This window comes from Ranitomeya imitator, chromosome 4 (assembly GCF_032444005.1).
Source record: "Ranitomeya imitator isolate aRanImi1 chromosome 4, aRanImi1.pri, whole genome shotgun sequence".
Lineage (NCBI taxonomy): Eukaryota > Metazoa > Chordata > Amphibia > Anura > Dendrobatidae > Ranitomeya > Ranitomeya imitator.
In genome coordinates, this window is record NC_091285.1 from 243129944 (window position 1) to 243147552 (window position 17609).

Genomic DNA, 17609 nt, shown 5'->3' on the forward strand with positions numbered 1-17609 from the left:
TGCTGCCATTCCTGAGCAAGCTCGGCACTGCTGGTAGTCCGATCCCGCAGCTCAAACAGTTTTAAGATACGGTCTTGGTGCTTGCTGGTCTTTCTTGGGCACCCTGGAGCCATTTTGACAATGGAAGCTCTCTCCTTGAAGTTCTTGATGATGCGATAGATTGTTGACTGAGGTGCAATCTTTGTAGCTGTGATACTCTTCCCTGTTAGGCCATTTTTGTGCAGTGCAATGATGGCTACACGTGTTTCTTTAGAGATAACCATGGTTAACTGAAGAGAAACAATGATACCAAGCACCAGCCTCCTTTTAAAGTGTCCAGTGATGTCATTCTTACTTAATCATGACTGATTGATCGCCAGCCCTGTCCTCATCAACACCCACACCTGTGTTAATGGATCAATCACTAAAACGATGTTAGCTGCTCCTTTAAAGGCAGGAATGCAATGATGTTGAAATGTGTTTTGGGGGTTAAAGTTCATTTTCTGGGCAAATATTGACTTTGCAAGTACAGTAATTGCTGTTAAGCTGATCACTCTGACATTCAGGAGTATATGCAAATTGCCATTAGAAAAAATGAAGCAGTAGACTTTGGAAAAATTAATATTTGTCTCATTCTCAAAATTTTTGTCCATGACTGTAGGGCCCAGTGTGAGAAAGCTGGGTCTCCCTCTGAGGTCATGGGTCTTCCAGCAGGACGATGACCCAAAACGCACTTCAAAAAGCACTAGAAAATGGTTTGAGAGAAAGCACTGGAGACTTCTAAGGTGGCCAGCAATGAGTCCAGACCTGAATCCCATAGAACACCTGTGGAGAGATCTAAAAATGGCAGTTTGGAAAAGGCACCCTTCAAATATCAAGGATCTGGAGCAGTTTGCCAAAGAAGAATGGTCTAAAATTCCAGCATAGCATTGTAAGAAACTCATTGATGGTTACCGGAAGCGGTTGGTCGCAGTTATTTTGGCTAAAGGTTGTGCAACCAAGTATTAGGCTGAGGATGCAAATACTTTTGTCTGGCCCATTTTTGGAGTTTTGTGCGAAATGATCAATGTTTTGCTTTTTGCTTCATTCTCTTTTGTGTTTTTTCATTTAAGACAAATTAAATGAAGATAATAATACCAAAGAATTTGTGTTTGCAATCATTTCCAAGAAGAAAATGAGTATTATCTGACAGAATTGCAGGGGTGTCAATACTTTTGGCCATGACTGTAAAGCCGGGGTCACACTTGTTTGTGTAATGCGAGAAACTCAGGAACGGAGCATTCAACTGCATAAAAATACGTGCAGCCGCATGCTCAGGTCCCGAGTACCAGTGGCAATGCCGGCGATTGATGTGAGAGACTCGAGAGGGTTTCTCACATTACACACGCAAGTGTGACCCCAGCCTAAAACCAACAAAACCATTCAATAAAAAAATCAGAGAAGCTTATATAGGAACCAGACACTAATAAACTTGGAGGCTGGAGAGGTGGGTGGTCCAAAAGAAAAAAACACACCAGAAAAAAGATAATGAGAAGGATAAAAAGGCAAATAGCGTCAGTCATGATCATGTAGGGAGGCGAGCCAAGCTAACAGTCTCTCTTGCGTGTCTCGGCTGGAACTATCAGGGCTGTCATCATTATTCCAGGTGGAAGAGATTTCTGACCGGAGCAGTTCAAGACACCTGACTGATATGGGCGGGTCCAACTTAAATAGCAGTGTGCACGGGAAGACGGGACACTTGGCGAGGAGCAAGCTTGTGAGCAGAGAGATGGTTGATTCCCCCTCGATGGACCCACGCCAGCTAGCTGTACCTTCACACCCTGGTAGCAAAACTGCCGAGACGTGCTACCCACAGCCCATAGAGACATCTGCACCATGTAGTGACCAGTACAGAGTGTATACCTTTGTTGCGCTCACCACCACGGAGGCACCGCTTAGTCATATCCCCGCGGTTCCTGTAGAGAACCGGACCTCGCCAGTGGCTGTGTCCCCTGGACTGTGTGCTTCTACTGCGGCCTTGTCTACTGAATTTTCTGCTTCATCCACTGTGTCTCAGACCTCCATCACTACTCCACCACTCGTGCCTGGACCAGGAGACCATGTGCCAGACAATTCATCACCGCAAGGAGACAGTGCAACACCTTTCTGCGCGACCGGATCGGAGACATTTTGCACCACCTACGGCACCACTGTTTGCAACATCGGAAATCGGTATCGGAATCCATAGTTAAGTGTAAAATAAAGAATTAAAATAAAAAATATCGCTATACTCACCCTCTGACGCGCCCTGGTACTAACCGGCAGCCTTTCTTCCTTCGAATCAGCGCTTGCAGGACCTTGCGGTGACGTCGCGGCTTGTGATTGGTTGCGCGACCGCCCATGTGACCGCTCGCGCGACCAATCACAAGCCGCGACGTCACCGCAAGGTCCTGCAAGCGCTGATTCTTAGGAAGGAAGGCTGCCGGAAAGAAGCAGGGCGCGTCCGAGGGTGAGTATATACCTAATAGGAATATACTCACCCTCGGACGCGCCCTGCTTCTTGGCTTGAGAAAGGATAACATATCCGAAACGTTGCCACGCCGTTCAGGCATTAAAGTCCACATTTTTTACTTTTTGTTGTGCTGTTTTCCTTTTTTTTCCTTTATATATATATATACATATATATATATATATATATATAGTGAATGTATAAGGAAATAGAGCGCACTCGCCGATCATCCAGTGCAGGAATCTTTATTCAAACATCATGCTGTACATCTTCACGTCCGGGGGTGCTGTACAGAGAGTGCGGCAAAGCGGGACGACCCGTTGAAGCGCCAGCCAGGCGTGAAACGGCCGTCGTCCCGCGTTGCCGCACTCTCTATACAGCACCCCCGGTCGTGAAGATGTACAGCACGATGTTTGAATAAAGATTCCTGCACTGGATGATCGGCGAGTGCGCTCTATTTCCTTATACATTCACTATTTCATATGGACTTTTCTCCAGCGGAGCTACGCACCCAAGATCAGATATCCTGGCTTTACACAGGTGAGCGGTTCCCACTTTGTTCTTCCTGGCAGTGGTGCTGTCTGGCTGTTCCTTTTGTATTCGATATATATATATATATATATACTGTATGTATGTATCTATATTACATAGATAGATAGAAGAAAAGCTGACAATTCAGTAGCCGCATAATGTAAAATCACAGCAGGAGCTGACAGGATAGAATACATATAGATATACAGATGTCAGTGACAAATACAATTAGTACAGTGTGTGCAGCTTACCGTACATGTGTTTAATTAATAAAAGATTATTTTTCTGAAAATAATGGCGTGGGTTACTGCATAATTTTTGTAACTAGCAGAGGGAAAGCCGATGGCTGGGGGCCGATGTTTATAACCTGGAAAGGAGGTAATACCTATGGAGCTTCCCAGGCTATTAATATCAGCTCACAGCTGTATACATAGCCTTTACTGTCTATTAAAATGGGGACCTAAAGAAAAGACGTAGGGTCCCTCTATAACTATTAACCAGCAAAGGCTATGCAGACAGCTATGTGCTGATATTAATAGCCTAGGAAAGGGCTATGGATAAAGTCCCCCCAAGCTAAAAACATCAGCTGTCAGCCACTCCCAAAAAGGTGCATTTCTAATATGCACCAATTCTGGCACTTAGTCTTGCTCTTCCCACTTGCTTCGTAGTGGTGGCAAGTGGGGTGATAGTTAGGGGAGGGTTGATGTCACCTTTGCATTGTCAGGTGACATCAAGCCCCGAGGTTATTAATGGAGAGGCGCCAATAAGATGCCTCCATTACTAACCCCATAGTAACATTGTATGAAAACACAGACACAGAAAAAAGGCCTGGAATTGAAAGAATGACACAGACTCCATTAATTATCCCCCCAACTATCACCCCACTTGCCACATCTACAGGGCAAGTGGGAAGAGCGAGGCTAAGTGCCAGAATTGGTGCATCTTAGAGATGAGCCTTTTCTGGGGTGGCTGAGAGCTGAGGTTTTTAGCCTGGGGGGGCCAGTAACCATGGCCCCTTCCTAAGCTATTAATATCAGCCCACAGCTGTCTGCATAACCTTTGCTGTTTATTAATTTTAGAGAGACCCTAGGTCTTTTTTTTAGGCTCCCCTATTTTAATAGGCTGTAAAGGCTATGTATACGGCTGTGAGCTGATACTGGGAAGCTGCATAGTATTACTCCCTTCCCAGGCTATAAACATCGGCCCCCAGCTGTCGGCTTTCCCTCTACTGGTTGCGAAAATTGCTAGGGAGCCTACGCCATTTTTTCTGAAAAATAATCTTTTATTAATTAAATACGTGTACAGTAAGCTGCACACACACTGTACTAATTGTATTTATCACAGATATTGGTATATCTATCTATTCTATGTGTATTTACTGAACTGTTTGTAATCAATCTCTTCTATCCTGTCAGCTCCTGCAGTAATTTTACAGTACATGGCAGATGAATTGCCGGCTTTAGTTCTTTCTCTTTATCTACTGTATCTATGTAATGTACTGTATATGCAGTGGGGGAAATAAGTAATTGGTCCCTTGCTGATTTTATAAGTTTGTCCACTGAAAAAGACATGAACAGCCTATAATTTTAGGGGTAGGTTAATTTTAACATTGAGATAGAATATCAAAAATAAAATCCAGAAAATCACATTGTATTGACAAAAGTAATAATAAATTAAAAATCTATGAACATGAACAAATGAAAGTCAGACATTGCTTTTCAATCATGCTTCCACAGAATAAAAAAAAAACTCAGTGGTTAGCCCTGCAGCCTGGCAGCGCTGGGGTCCTGGGTTCAAACCGCACCATGGACAACATCTGCAAGGAGTTTGTTTGTTCTCCCCATGTTTGCGTGGCTTTCCTCCAGGTTCTCCAGTTTTCTCTCACACTCCAAAGACATACTGATAGGAAATCTAGGTTGTGAGCCCTGATGCGGACAGTGCCAATAGTGTATGTAAAGCGCTGTGGAATTAATGGCGCTATATAAGTGAGTAAAATCTATATACACTGCGAAAAAAAGGGAACACTTAAACAACTGTCCACTTAGGAAGCAACACTGTTTGATAATCAATTTCACAAGTTGCTGTACAAATGGAATAGACAACAGATGGAAATGATTGGCAATTATCAAGACACACTCAATAAAGGAATGGTTCTGCTGGTTGGGACCACAGACCACACCTCAGTACAATGCTTACTGGCTGATGTTTTGGTCACTTTTGAATGTTGGTTGTGCTATCAAACTCGTGGTAGCATGAGAAATAAATGTGGAAAACACATAGGGCTCCTGAAACAATATATAATCATTATAATACTGCACATCAAATTGTGGGGCCTTAGAATGAGGAAGTGTGGGACAGACTGAAAGTAAAAACTGAAGAAAACCACAAAAAAGAACCAGTGCAAAAGTCCATAATACAAACAAATATAACAAATTTATTGAAAAATACAAAAGTTTCCAACTGCTAGAGAGGTAAAATCGACAATCAAATACATACCATATGGCAGGGGAGCGAGGGTGACACATCTGCTCAAGTAGAATAAAGCACATCATAATGCTTATGACAATCAGGATGTTGTACATAAGACATATCATGTAGTACCAAATAGCATTGCTGCAATAAATTAGGCACATTCCTATGCACAAATGTTCACTAAACAACATGGTACAGAAGCATACTATGTAAGTGAAACAACATACCTAATGCAAGTACACAGTGTGCCGCACCTACTCCCGCCCTCCCCAACGTGCGTTTCAGATATTACCTTCCTCAGGGAACGTGAGACAGACTCTACAACCCACACAAGTGGTTTAGGTATTGCAGCTCATCCAGGATGGCACATCAATGTGAGCTGTGGCAAGTAGGTTTGCTGTGTCTGTCAGTGTATTGTCAAGAGGCTGCAGGTGCTACCAGGAGACAGGCCAGTACACCAGGAGACATGGAGGGGGCCGTAGGAGGGCCACAACCTAGCAGCAGGACCACTACCTCAGCCTTTGTGCAAGGAGGAACAGGAGGAGCACTGCCAGAGCCCTGCAATATGACCTCCAGAAGGCTAAAAATGTGCATGTGTTTGCACAAACGGTTAGAAACCGACTCCATGAGGATGGTCTGAGTGCTCGACAGCCACAGATAAGGGTTGTGCTCACAGCCCAACACCTTGCAGGATGCTTGGCATTTGCCACAGAACAGCAGGATTGGCAAATTTGCCACTGGTGCCCTGTGCTCTTCACAGATGAAAGCAGGTTCACACTGAGCACATGCGACAGACGTGAGTCTGGAGATACTGTGGAGAGCGATCTGCTGCCTGCAACATCCTTCAGTGTGACCGGTTTGGCAGTGGATCAGTAATGGTATGGGTGGCATTTCTTTGGTGCCCTGTGCTCTTCACATATGAAAGCAGGTTTACACTGAGGACATGTGACAGACATGACAGAGTCTGGAGATGCCGTGGAGAGCGATCTGCTGCCTGCAACATCCTTCAGCATGACCGGTTTTACAGTGAGTCAGTAATGGTGTGGGGTGGCATTTCTTTGGAGGGCCGCACAGCCCTCCATGTGCTCGCCAGAGGTAGCCTGACTGCCATTAGGTACCGAGATGAGATCTTCAGACCCCTTGTGAGATCATATGCTGATGCGGTTGGCCCTGGGTTCCTCCTAATGCAGGACAATGCCAGACCTCATGTGGCTGGAGTGTGTCAGCAGTTCCTGCAAGATGAAGGCATTGCAGCTATGGACTGGCCCACCCATTCCCCAGACCTGAATCTGATTGAACACATCTGGGACATCATGTCTCGCACCATCACCAACGTCACATTGCACCACAGACTGTCCAGGAGTTGGCGGATGCTTTAGTCCAGGTCTCGGAGGAGATCCCTCAGCAAACCATCTGCCACCTCATCAGGAGCATGCCCAGGCATTGCAGGGAGATCATACAGGCATGTGGAGGTCACACACACTACTGAACATCATTTCCTTGTCTTGACGCATTTCCACTGAAGTTAGATCAGCCTGTAACTTCATTTTCCACTTTGATTTTGAGCATCATTCCAACTCTAGACCTCCATGGGATATTAGTTGTGATTTTCGTTGATCAATTTTAGGTTTTATTGTTCTCAACACATTCCACTATGTCATAAATAAAGATCTACAACTGGAATATTTCTTTCAATGGTATCTACGATGTGGGATTTTAGTGTTCCCTTTATTTTTTTGAGCAGTGTATATGAAAAAACGAGTGTATGTGTGTGTATCGATGATGATGTCATAATGGTTGCCATGGCAACGAAGGTGTCATAAAGGTTGCCATGGTGAAGATGATGTCATGATGGTTGCCATGGTGATGATGATGTCATAATAAGTTTCAATGGTGACGGTTATGTCATAATGGTTGCCATGGTAATGATAATGTCATAATAGGTTACAATGGTGACGGTTTGTCATAATGGTTGCCATGGTGACGATGATGTCACAATAGGTTGCCATGGTGACAATGATGTCAGAATGGTTGCCATCATGAAGAAATGTTATAATGAGTATATGGGCACGGAACTATGTGATGGAGGATGTGTGATGGGTATGTGGGCGTGGGACTATGGGAAGGAGGATATGTATAATGGGAATATGGGCACAGGACTATGGGATGGAGGATATGTATGATGGGAATATGGGCACGGGACTATAGGATGGAGGGTGTGTGTTGAGTATATGGGCATGGGACTATGGGATGGAGGATATGTATGATGGGTATATAGGCACGGGACTATGGGATGGAGGATGTGTATGATGGGTATATGAGCACAGGACTATGGATTGAGGATGAGTATGATGGGTATATGGGCATGGGACTATGAGATGGAGTATATGTATGATGGTTTTATGGGCACGGGACTATGGGATGGAGGATAATTATTATAATTTGTTATAACTAACCACTGTTAGTTACTATGCCCAGGCAATGCCAGCTCTTCAGCAAGTAAATAAATAAAATAAAAAATAGGCCTGGACCGGAATGATGGTACCCTTTACTTAATATTTTGTTGCACAACCTTTTGAGGCAATTACTGCAATCAAACCATTCATGTAACTGTTAATGAGACTTCTGCACCTCTCAACAGGTATTTTGGCCCACTCCTCAAGAACAAACTGCTCCAGTTGTCTCATGTTTGAAGGTTGCCTTTTCCAGACGGCATGTTTCAGCTCTTTCCAAAGATGCTCAATAGGATTTAAGTCAGGGCTCATAGAAGGCCACTTTAGAATACTTCGATGTTTTCCTCTTAGCAATTCTTGGGTGTTTTTAGCTGTGTGTTTTGGGTCATTATCCTGTTGAAAGACCCATGACCTGCCACTGAAACCAAGCTTTCTGACACTGAGCAGCACAGTTCTCTCTAGAATGAGGGTACCCTTTACTTAATATTTTGTTGCACAACCTTTTGAGGCAATTACTGCAATCAAACCATTCCTGTAAATGTCAATGAGACTTCTGCACCTCTCAACAGGTATTTTGGCCCACTCCTCAAGAGCAAACTGCTCCAGTTGTCTCGTGTTTGAAGGTTGCCTTTTCCAGACGGCATGTTTCAGCTCTTTCCAAAGATGTTCAATAGGATTTAAGTCAGGGCTCATAGAAGGCCACTTCAGAATACTTCGATGTTTTCCTCTTAGCAATTCTTGGGTGTTTTTAGCTGTGTGTTTTGGGTCATTATCCTGTTGAAAGACCCATGACCTGCCACTGAAACCAAGCTTTCTGACACTGAGCAGCACAGTTCTCTCTAGAACCCCCTGATAGCCTTGAGATTTCAATGTACCCTGCTCAGATTCTAGACACTCTGTGCCAGATGCAGCAAAGCAGTCCCAGAACATAACAGAACCTCCTCCATGTTTCACAGTAGGGACAGTGTTCTTTTCTTGTTATGCTTCATTTTTCATGAATATAGAGCTGATGTGCCTTTCCAAAAAATTCCATTTTTGTCTCATCTGTCAATAGGACATTCTCCCATAAGCTTTAGGGATTGTCAACATGAAGTTTGGCAAATTTCAGTCTGGCTTTTTTATGATTATTTTTCAACAATGGTGTCCTCCTTGGTCATCTCCCATGAAGTCCACTTTGGCTCAGACAACGACGGATGGTGTGATCTGACACTGATGTTCCTTGAGCTTGAAGTTTACCTTTAATCTGTTTAGAAGTTTTTCTTGGCTCTTTTTTTACCATTCGTATTATCCATCTCTTTGATTTGTCATCAATTTTCCTCCTGCGGCCACTTCCAGGGAGGTTGGGTGCAGTCCCATGGATCTTAAATTTCTAAATAATATGTGCAACTTTAGTCACAGGAACACCAAGCTGCTTGGAAGTAGTCTTATAACTTTTACCTTCAACATGTCATGTTTATTATTTTCTTTCTAATCTCCTAAGACAACTCATTCCTTCGTTTCCTCTGGTCCATGTTGAGTGTGATACACACTATGTCACCAAACAGCACAGTGAGTATCTGTAGCCCTATATACAGACCCACCCAGTTGTTGTGCAATTTCTCCTGTTACCCATGTCAAAACAACAAATTTCGAGGTAAAGTAAAATTTTTGTGAAAAAAAAAATTAAAAGCATTCTGAATAGGATATGTAAACAATACCCTAAACTAGAAGTAAAATATAATGGGCACAATAAATAACTAAAAAAGTGCTTAGGGAATTAAAGGAAGAGGGTAGTGACAAGGCATTGAATAATTATAGAGAAAAAAAATAATTGTGTAAAAAGCAAATCAAGGCAGCAAAGATTAAGACAGAGAGACTCATTAAGGTTGGGGTCACACTAGCGTATTGCATCCGATGCAAGATCATCGGATGCAATATGCTAATGACACTCGGCTCCTGCTCGCAGGACGCCGGCCTAATAGCGATGAAAGAACATTAAAATGTTCAGATGCTCGTTAGTTGTTACTCAAGCCAAGCAATTTCTAATGTTCAGATGCTCATTTTAAGTAATGAGTATAATGTGAGTCAATGGGAAACATGAGCATTTTTCCAGCAAACCCCACAATGATGTCTGGGGGCAGTGAAAATGTTGAAATGGATGGAAGAAGTGCTGAATGGAATGAGAACAGCATGTGGAAGACCACTGGAAGCATCTCTGACAATCAGAGAGCCGCTGAAAACAATTGTGTCACACTTTTACTTCACTTTTTAGACTGACAATAAAACATTTAAAATCGATGAAAAATTGGAGTTTAGAGGAAAAGATGAAAAGAAACATTTTTTCGTGTATAATGACTTTTATATAAGTCAAAATTCAAAAAGTATTTTTAAAAATTATAATTTTAGCTAACCAAAATTAAATTTTTTATAAAAATTTTTGGAAATGTCAGAGTAATTTATAAAAGAAGCGAGAGGTGCCACAATTTGAGTATTTTCAATGCTCTTTTGGACTGGTATTTAACACCGAAATGTACCACAGAACACATTAATCTATGGATGAGTAATTGAATACAGAAAAAAAATGTAATGCTTTTTTGGAGTGTCATACAATCTCAAAATCTACCTCAAAGCACGAAATACTCTATTCGTGAGCAATTAACCACTTCCTGACCTGTGACGCCACGTAGTCGGTGCCAATCCGACCTGTGACACCTATGTGGCTGTTATGAACAGGTAATTCAGAACCACAATGGACCTTGAAGTTCGGAGCACACAAAGTGACCTGACAATAACCAAAAACATAGGACGAGCTCTGAGACGTGGAAACTCTGCTGACCGCAATCCCTAATCCTATCACACCACACTAGAGGTAGCCGTGGATTGCGCCTAACGCTCCCTATGCAACTCGGCACAGCCTGAGAAACTAACTAGCCCTGAAGATAGAAAAATAAGCCTACCTTGCCTCAGAGAAATTCCCCAAAGGAAAAGGCAGCCCCCCACATATAATGACTGTGAGTAAAGATGAAAATACAAACACAGAGATGAAATAGATTTAGCAAAGTGAGGCCCGACTTTCTGAATAGACCGAGAATAGGAAAGATAGCTTTGCGGTCAACACAAAAACCTACAAACAACCACGCAGAGGGGCAAAAAGACCCTCCACACCGACTAACGGTACGGAGGTGCTCCCTCTGCGTCTCAGAGCTTCCAGCAAGCAAGAAAAACCAATATAGCAAGCTGGACAGAAAAATATAGCAAACAAAAATAACATAAGCAGAACTTAGCTTATGCAGGATAGGCAGGCCACAGGAACGATTCAGGAGGAAGCAAGACCAATACTAGAACATTGACTGGAGGCCAGGATCAAAGCACCAGGTGGAGTTAAATAGAGCAGCACCTAACGACTTAACCTCATCACCTGAGGAAGGAAACTCAGAAGCCGCAGTACCACTCTCATCCACCAAAGGAAGCTCATAAACAGAACCAGCCGAACTACCACTCACGACCACAGGAGGGAGCTTGGCCACAGAATTCACAACATGTGGCGTCATGGAGGGATCACGTCCCTGCAGATCGGGTGAAAGGGTTAACTCCAATTTTACCAGATCTGCAGGGACAGGGGGAGTGGTACTTCAGCCCAGGGGGGTCGCTTTGCCCCCACATGGTTACGATTGCTCTGATTGGCTGTTGAAAGTGAAACAGCCAATCAGAGCAATTTGTAATATTTCACCTATGAAACTTGGTAATGCTGTAATATCATCGGCCATGGCTAGAGACCGAAATCTGCCCCATCCACTGACTGACAGCAGCGATCTGCCGCCGCTGTCAGTCTTTCCTCCCCTCTGTTCTGTGCTCCGCTGCCTTCCTCTTCCCTCCTCTCCCCTCCATCCTGTCCGGCGCCCACCCACTGTCCAATCCCACCCCCCCATACATCCGGAGTCCCAGGGTCCCTTCCCGGTGTCCATCCTGCATCTAGGATGGGCACCGCCATCTTCCAAATTGGCGGGTGCACTAGGGATAGGGTTAGAACTAAAGTTAGAACTAGGGTTGGGGTTCGGGTTAGGGCTAGGGCTTGGGCTAGGGTTAGGGCTAGGATTAGGGTTAGGGCTAGGGATAGGGTTGCAATTAGGATTCGGGTTAGAATTAGGGTTAGGGTTGCAATTATGGTTAGAATTAGGCTATGTGCACACGGTGCGGATTTGGCTGTGCCAATTGGCCGCTGCAGATTCATGGCAGTTTTCCATCACGTTTACAGTACCATGTAAACCTATGGAAAACCAAAATCCGCTGTGCCCATGGTGCGGAAAATACCGTGCGGAAATGCTGCGTTGTATTTTCCTCAGCATGTCAATTCTTTGTGCAGATTCCACAGCGTTTTACACCTGTTCCTCAATAGAATTCGGCAGGTGAAATCTGCACAAAAAACACTGGAAATCCGTGGTAAATCCACAAGTAAAACGCAGTGCGTTTTATCTGTGGATTTTTCAAAAACATTGTGGGAAAATCCGCACACAAATCCGCAGCGTGGGCACATTGCCATAGGGTTAGGGCTGGAACTAGAGTTAGGGTGGGAATTAGGGTTAGGGTTAAGATTAGGGTTAGGGGTGTGTTGAGGTTTCGGTTAGGTTTGTGGTTAGGGTTATGGTTAGGGTTGGGATTAGGGTTAGGGGTGTGTTGGGGTTAGGGTTGTGGTTAGGGGTGTGTTGGGGTTAGGGTTGTGATTACGGTTATGGCTAGAGTTGGGATTAGGGTTAGGGTGTGTTGGGGTTAGTGTTGGAGTTAGAATTGAAAGGTTTCCACTGTTTAGGCACGTCAGGGGGTCTCCAATCACGACATGGCGCCACCATTGATTCCAGACAATCTTGCATTCAAAAAGTCAAATGGTGCTCCCTCCCTTCTGACGTGTGCCCAAACAGTGGTTTACCCAAACATATGGGGCATAAGCGTACTCAGGAAAAATTGTACAACAATTTTGGTGATCTAATTTCTCTTGTTACCCTTGGAAAAATAAAAAATGGGGGCTAGAAAATTATTTTTGTGGGAAAAAAAATTATTTTTTATTTTCACAGCTCTGCGTTATAAAATTCTGTGAAGCACTTGGGGGCTCAAAGTGCTCACAACGAATCTAGATAAGTTGCTTGGGGGGTCTAGTTTCCAAAATGGGGTCACTTGTGGTTGGTTTTAGAGGCTCTGCAAACGTAACATGACACCCGCAGACCATTTTTTCAAAGTCTGCATTTCAAAACGTCACTACTTCCCTATCGAGCTCTGCCATGCACCCAAACAGTGGTTTCCCCCACATATGCGATATCAGCATACTCAGGGCAAACTGGACAACATCTTTTAGGGTCCAATTTCTCCAGCTACCCTTGTAAAAATAAAAAATTGCTGGCTAAAAAATAATTTTTGAGGAATGAAAAATGATTTTTTATTTTCACAGCTCTGCTTTATAAACTTCTGTGAAGCACTTGGGGGTTCAAAGTGCTCATCACACATTTAGATAAGTTTCTTCGGGGGCTCTCGTTTTCAAAATGGGGTCAATTGTGGGGGATTTCTACTGTTTAGGCACATCAGGGGCTCTGCAAACATAACATGATGCCTGCACACTATTCCATCAAAGTCTGCATTCCAAAACATCACTGCTTCCATTCAAAGCTCTGCCATGCGCCCAAATAGTGGTTTACCCCCACATATGGGGTATGAGCATACTCAGGATAAACTAGACAACAAATTTTGGGGTCCAATTTCTCCTGTTACCTTTTTTAAAATAAAAAATTGTGGGCTAAAAATAATTTTTGTGGAAAGAAAAATTATTTTTTTATTTTCATGGCTCTGCGTTATAAACTTCTGTGAAGCACTTGGGTGTTCAAAGTGCTCATCACACATCTAGACGAGTTCCTTGGAGGGTCTAGATTCAAAATGGTGTCACTTGTGGTTGAGTTCAAATGTTTAGGCACACAAGGGCTCTCCAAACGCGACATGGTGACCGCTAACGATTGGAGCTACTTTTTCATTCAAAAAGTCAAATGGCGATCCTTCCCGTCCGAACCTTACCGTGTGCCCAAACAGTGGTTTACCCCCACATTTGAGGTATCGGTGTACTCAGGAGAAATTGCATGACACATTTTAAGATCCATTTTATCCTGTAACCCATGAGAAAATGAAAAAATTGAGGCTAAAGCAATTTTTTGGTGAAAAAAGTACTTTTTCATTTTTGCAGATCAATTTGTGAAGCACCTGGGGGATGAAAGTGCTCACTATGCATATAGATAAGTTCCTTTGGGGGTCAAGTTTCCAAAATGGGGTCACTTGTGGGGGAGCTCCAATGTTTAGGCACACAGGGGCTTTCCAAACGCAACATGGTGTCCGCTAAAGATTGGAGCCAATTTTTCATTCAAAAAGTCAAATGGCGCTCCTTCTAGTGATATATGTATAGTATAGCACAGGCATAGAAAATACCTAGCCGCGCGAATGCACAGGGGGAAATGAAAGCTTGCGCATGCGCAGAGCATAAACCCCGGTGTCATAGTACAGCGCAGGCGTGGAGATTACAAAGAGGCAGCCGCTCAAGGCTGGCAATGGTACACCACCGTAAAAGAATCAGAGAGGCAAGGATGTGTATGGTAAGCATACAAGGGTAAATTGGATTGTGTTACACATCCCAAAAAGAAAAAGGAAGGAGTTAAATAAGAATAAATGCACATACGTAAATGGGGTTAAAAAGCAGTGGGGAGAAAAAAAAGGAAAAAAAAATAAAGAAAAGGGGGTTTTTAAATCCAAAAGAGACCATATGGATAACAACTCAATAATTTACTTAATGTATTACAAACACAAAGTGTCAGGACGTTCACAGAAACATGCCACCAATGGGTGTGGGTACATATATGGAAATGTCCAAATACTGCCCCTAGTTAATATAGCAAGCCCCTCAGAAGAACAATACCGCAAGCCCACAAATGTATCAATCTGATGGAATAGCAGGCTGCCTTACATGGAAAAAAGATCAAACTAAGATTCAGAAAGCAGAAATCGTCCATCAAGGCAGAAAAGTTCAGAGGAAGTCTATTTTTTCCTTTTTCCTATTTCAATCCTATAGGATTTTCCCAGGAAACTTGTAAATAATAGTTCTTCGTTGAGCCCGGTAGGCGATAGACTCTGTAAATTGAAGATCCACCGAGATTCAATCTGAAGCAACTGTTTTCTGTGATTTCCACCTCTAGCATTAAGCTGGATTTTCTGCAAACCAAAAAAGGAAATGTGAGCAGAGGAGCCATCATGTTTAGTTAAAAAATGCAAGGCAATTGGAGACACTGTTTTGCCCTTTTTGATATCTGAGGCCGCCAGGTGTATCGTGGACAGGTGTTTTTGTGCCCTCTTCCTAAACTCCTGAGAGGTCTGGCCCACATACACCTTATTGCAGGGGCAGATGATGGCATAAATCACGTTAACCTTCTTACAATTAATGTAAGATGTCAACCGATAAGACTTAAGGTACCGTCACACTCAGCGATGCTGCAGCGATATAGACAATGAGCCGATCACTGGAGCGTCGCTGTTTAGGTCACTGTAGAGACGTCAAACACAACAACTCCAGAACGATGCAGGAGCGATCCAGTGACGTAATGGCGACTCACTTATCGCTCTCGCTGGTTGTTAGCTCCATGTAAAACGTTGTTGGCATCGTTGCTTTTGATGTCAAACATGATGATACACGCCGACCTGATGACAAAATAAAGTTCTGGACTAGCTCCGACCAGCGATGGCACAGCAGGATCCAGATCGCTGCTGCGTGTCAAACACAACGAGATCGCTATCCAAGACGCTGCAACGTCACGGATCGTTGTCGTTCTCATTGCAAAGTTGCTGAGTGTGACGGTACCTTTAGAATCAAATGGATTGATTGAAATCTCTGGTGACTGGGACATGTTGACAGACACTACAATCCCTGCAAGGGAATGACCCCCCTCAAACGTATGCCTAGATTCAGGCTAATGGAGGGGTGTGAGAAGTAACTCCTAGTCAAAATGTCCCCTAGGTTAGGAGCTCGCTTGGCCGTCTAGGCAGGGTGTGAAGTGACCAAGGGGGAGGTCTGTGAGTCCATTGTAAGAATATCCCAATGGGATGCTAAAATACCCCTCACCTGGTTCCATTGGTCATTGTAGTCTGTGATGAATCGGACACTTTTGTCCTGATGTCGATTACTTGAGGAAATTAGCAGGTCCTGATTCAGTCCTGATTCAATCTTGTAGTAAGGGCCCTAGATTGTAGGAAGAAATCCTCATCCAAAGTGAAATTACAATGAGCACTTAAAAACTGGCCAGTAGGAATATCCCTTCTGGTGTGGAGTGGGTGAAAACTGTCATACCTGAGTAGACTATTAGTCGCGGTAGACTTGCGGTAGAGATCCATAACCAGGCCTTTGTCCCGGATGGAAACTTTCAAATCCAAAAATGTCACTGAATCAGGGGAAAAGGAGTAAGGAGTGTGTAAGGATGATGTTTAAATTGTGATTCAATTCATCCAGAAAATCAAGACACTCCTGCTCCATACCTGTCTATAAAAAGAAGACATCATCAATGAAGCAGTGCCAATGCCAGACATGTCTTTTAAAGGGAAAGGAATCGTACACAATGGTTTCCTCCCACCAGCTTAAAAAGATCTTAGCATAGGCCAGCGCACATCACTGTTATGAAAGGTAATTCAGTACCACAATGGACATAGAGGTCAGAACACATACAGTGACCTGACAATAACCCAAAAACATAGAACGAGCTCTGAGACGTGGGAACTCTGCTGACCGCAATCCCTAATCCTCTCCAACCACACTAGAGGCAGCCGTGGATTGCGCCTAACGCTCCCTATGCAACTCGGCACAGCCTGAGAAACTAGCTAACCTGAAGATAGAAAATAAGCCTACCTTGCCTCAGAGAAATACCCCAAAGGAAAAGGCAGCCCCCACATATAATGACTGTGAGTTAAGATGAAAAGACAAACGTAGAGATGAAATAGATTTAGCAAAGTGAGGCCCGACTTTCTGAACAGAGCGAGGATAGGAAAGGTAACTTTGCGGTCAACACAAAACCCTACAAAAACCACGCAAAGGGGGCAAAAAGACCCTCCGTACCGAACTAATGGCACGGAGGTGCTCCCTCTGCATCCCAGAGCATCCAGCAAGCAGGAAAAAACAAATAGACAAGCTGGACAGAAAAAACAGCAAACAAAATAGCAAAGCGGAACTTAGCTAGGCAGAGCAGCAGGCCACAGGAACGATCCAGGAGGAAACAGGTCCAATACTAGAACATTGACTGGAGGCCAGGATCAAAGCACTAGGTGGAGTTATATAGAGCAGCACCTAACGACTTCACCACATCACCTGAGGAAGGAAACTCAGAAGCCGCAGTACCACTTTCCTCCACCAACGGAAGCTCACAGAGAGAATCAGCCGAAATACCACTTGTGACCACAGGAGGGAGCTCTGCCACAGAATTCACAGCACATCACGCCCCCATGGCCACTCCGGATACCTGCCAAAAAAAATATTGATCAAACAAAAAATAGTTATGGTGTAAAATGAAATTGAGAAGATCAATCATGAAAGAATCATGAAAACGATTGGGATTGCTTTGTTTATTGAGAAAAAACCCACTGCCTGTGATCCATCAAGGTTACTGATATTTGAATATAGCGATTAAATATCGCAAGTCACT

General features: G+C 43.7%; 1 long non-coding RNA gene across 1 annotated transcript; it reads right to left on the bottom strand.

The window, feature by feature from the left end:
- Window positions 1–14749: 14749 nt before the first annotated feature.
- On the bottom strand, window positions 14750–16353 carry LOC138674053 (uncharacterized). The gene is made up of 3 exons (XR_011320452.1): window positions 16268–16353; window positions 16043–16159; window positions 14750–15138 (listed from the first exon to the last, which is right to left on the bottom strand). It is a non-coding gene; the product is annotated as an uncharacterized lncRNA (long non-coding RNA).
- Window positions 16354–17609: the final 1256 nt, after the last annotated feature.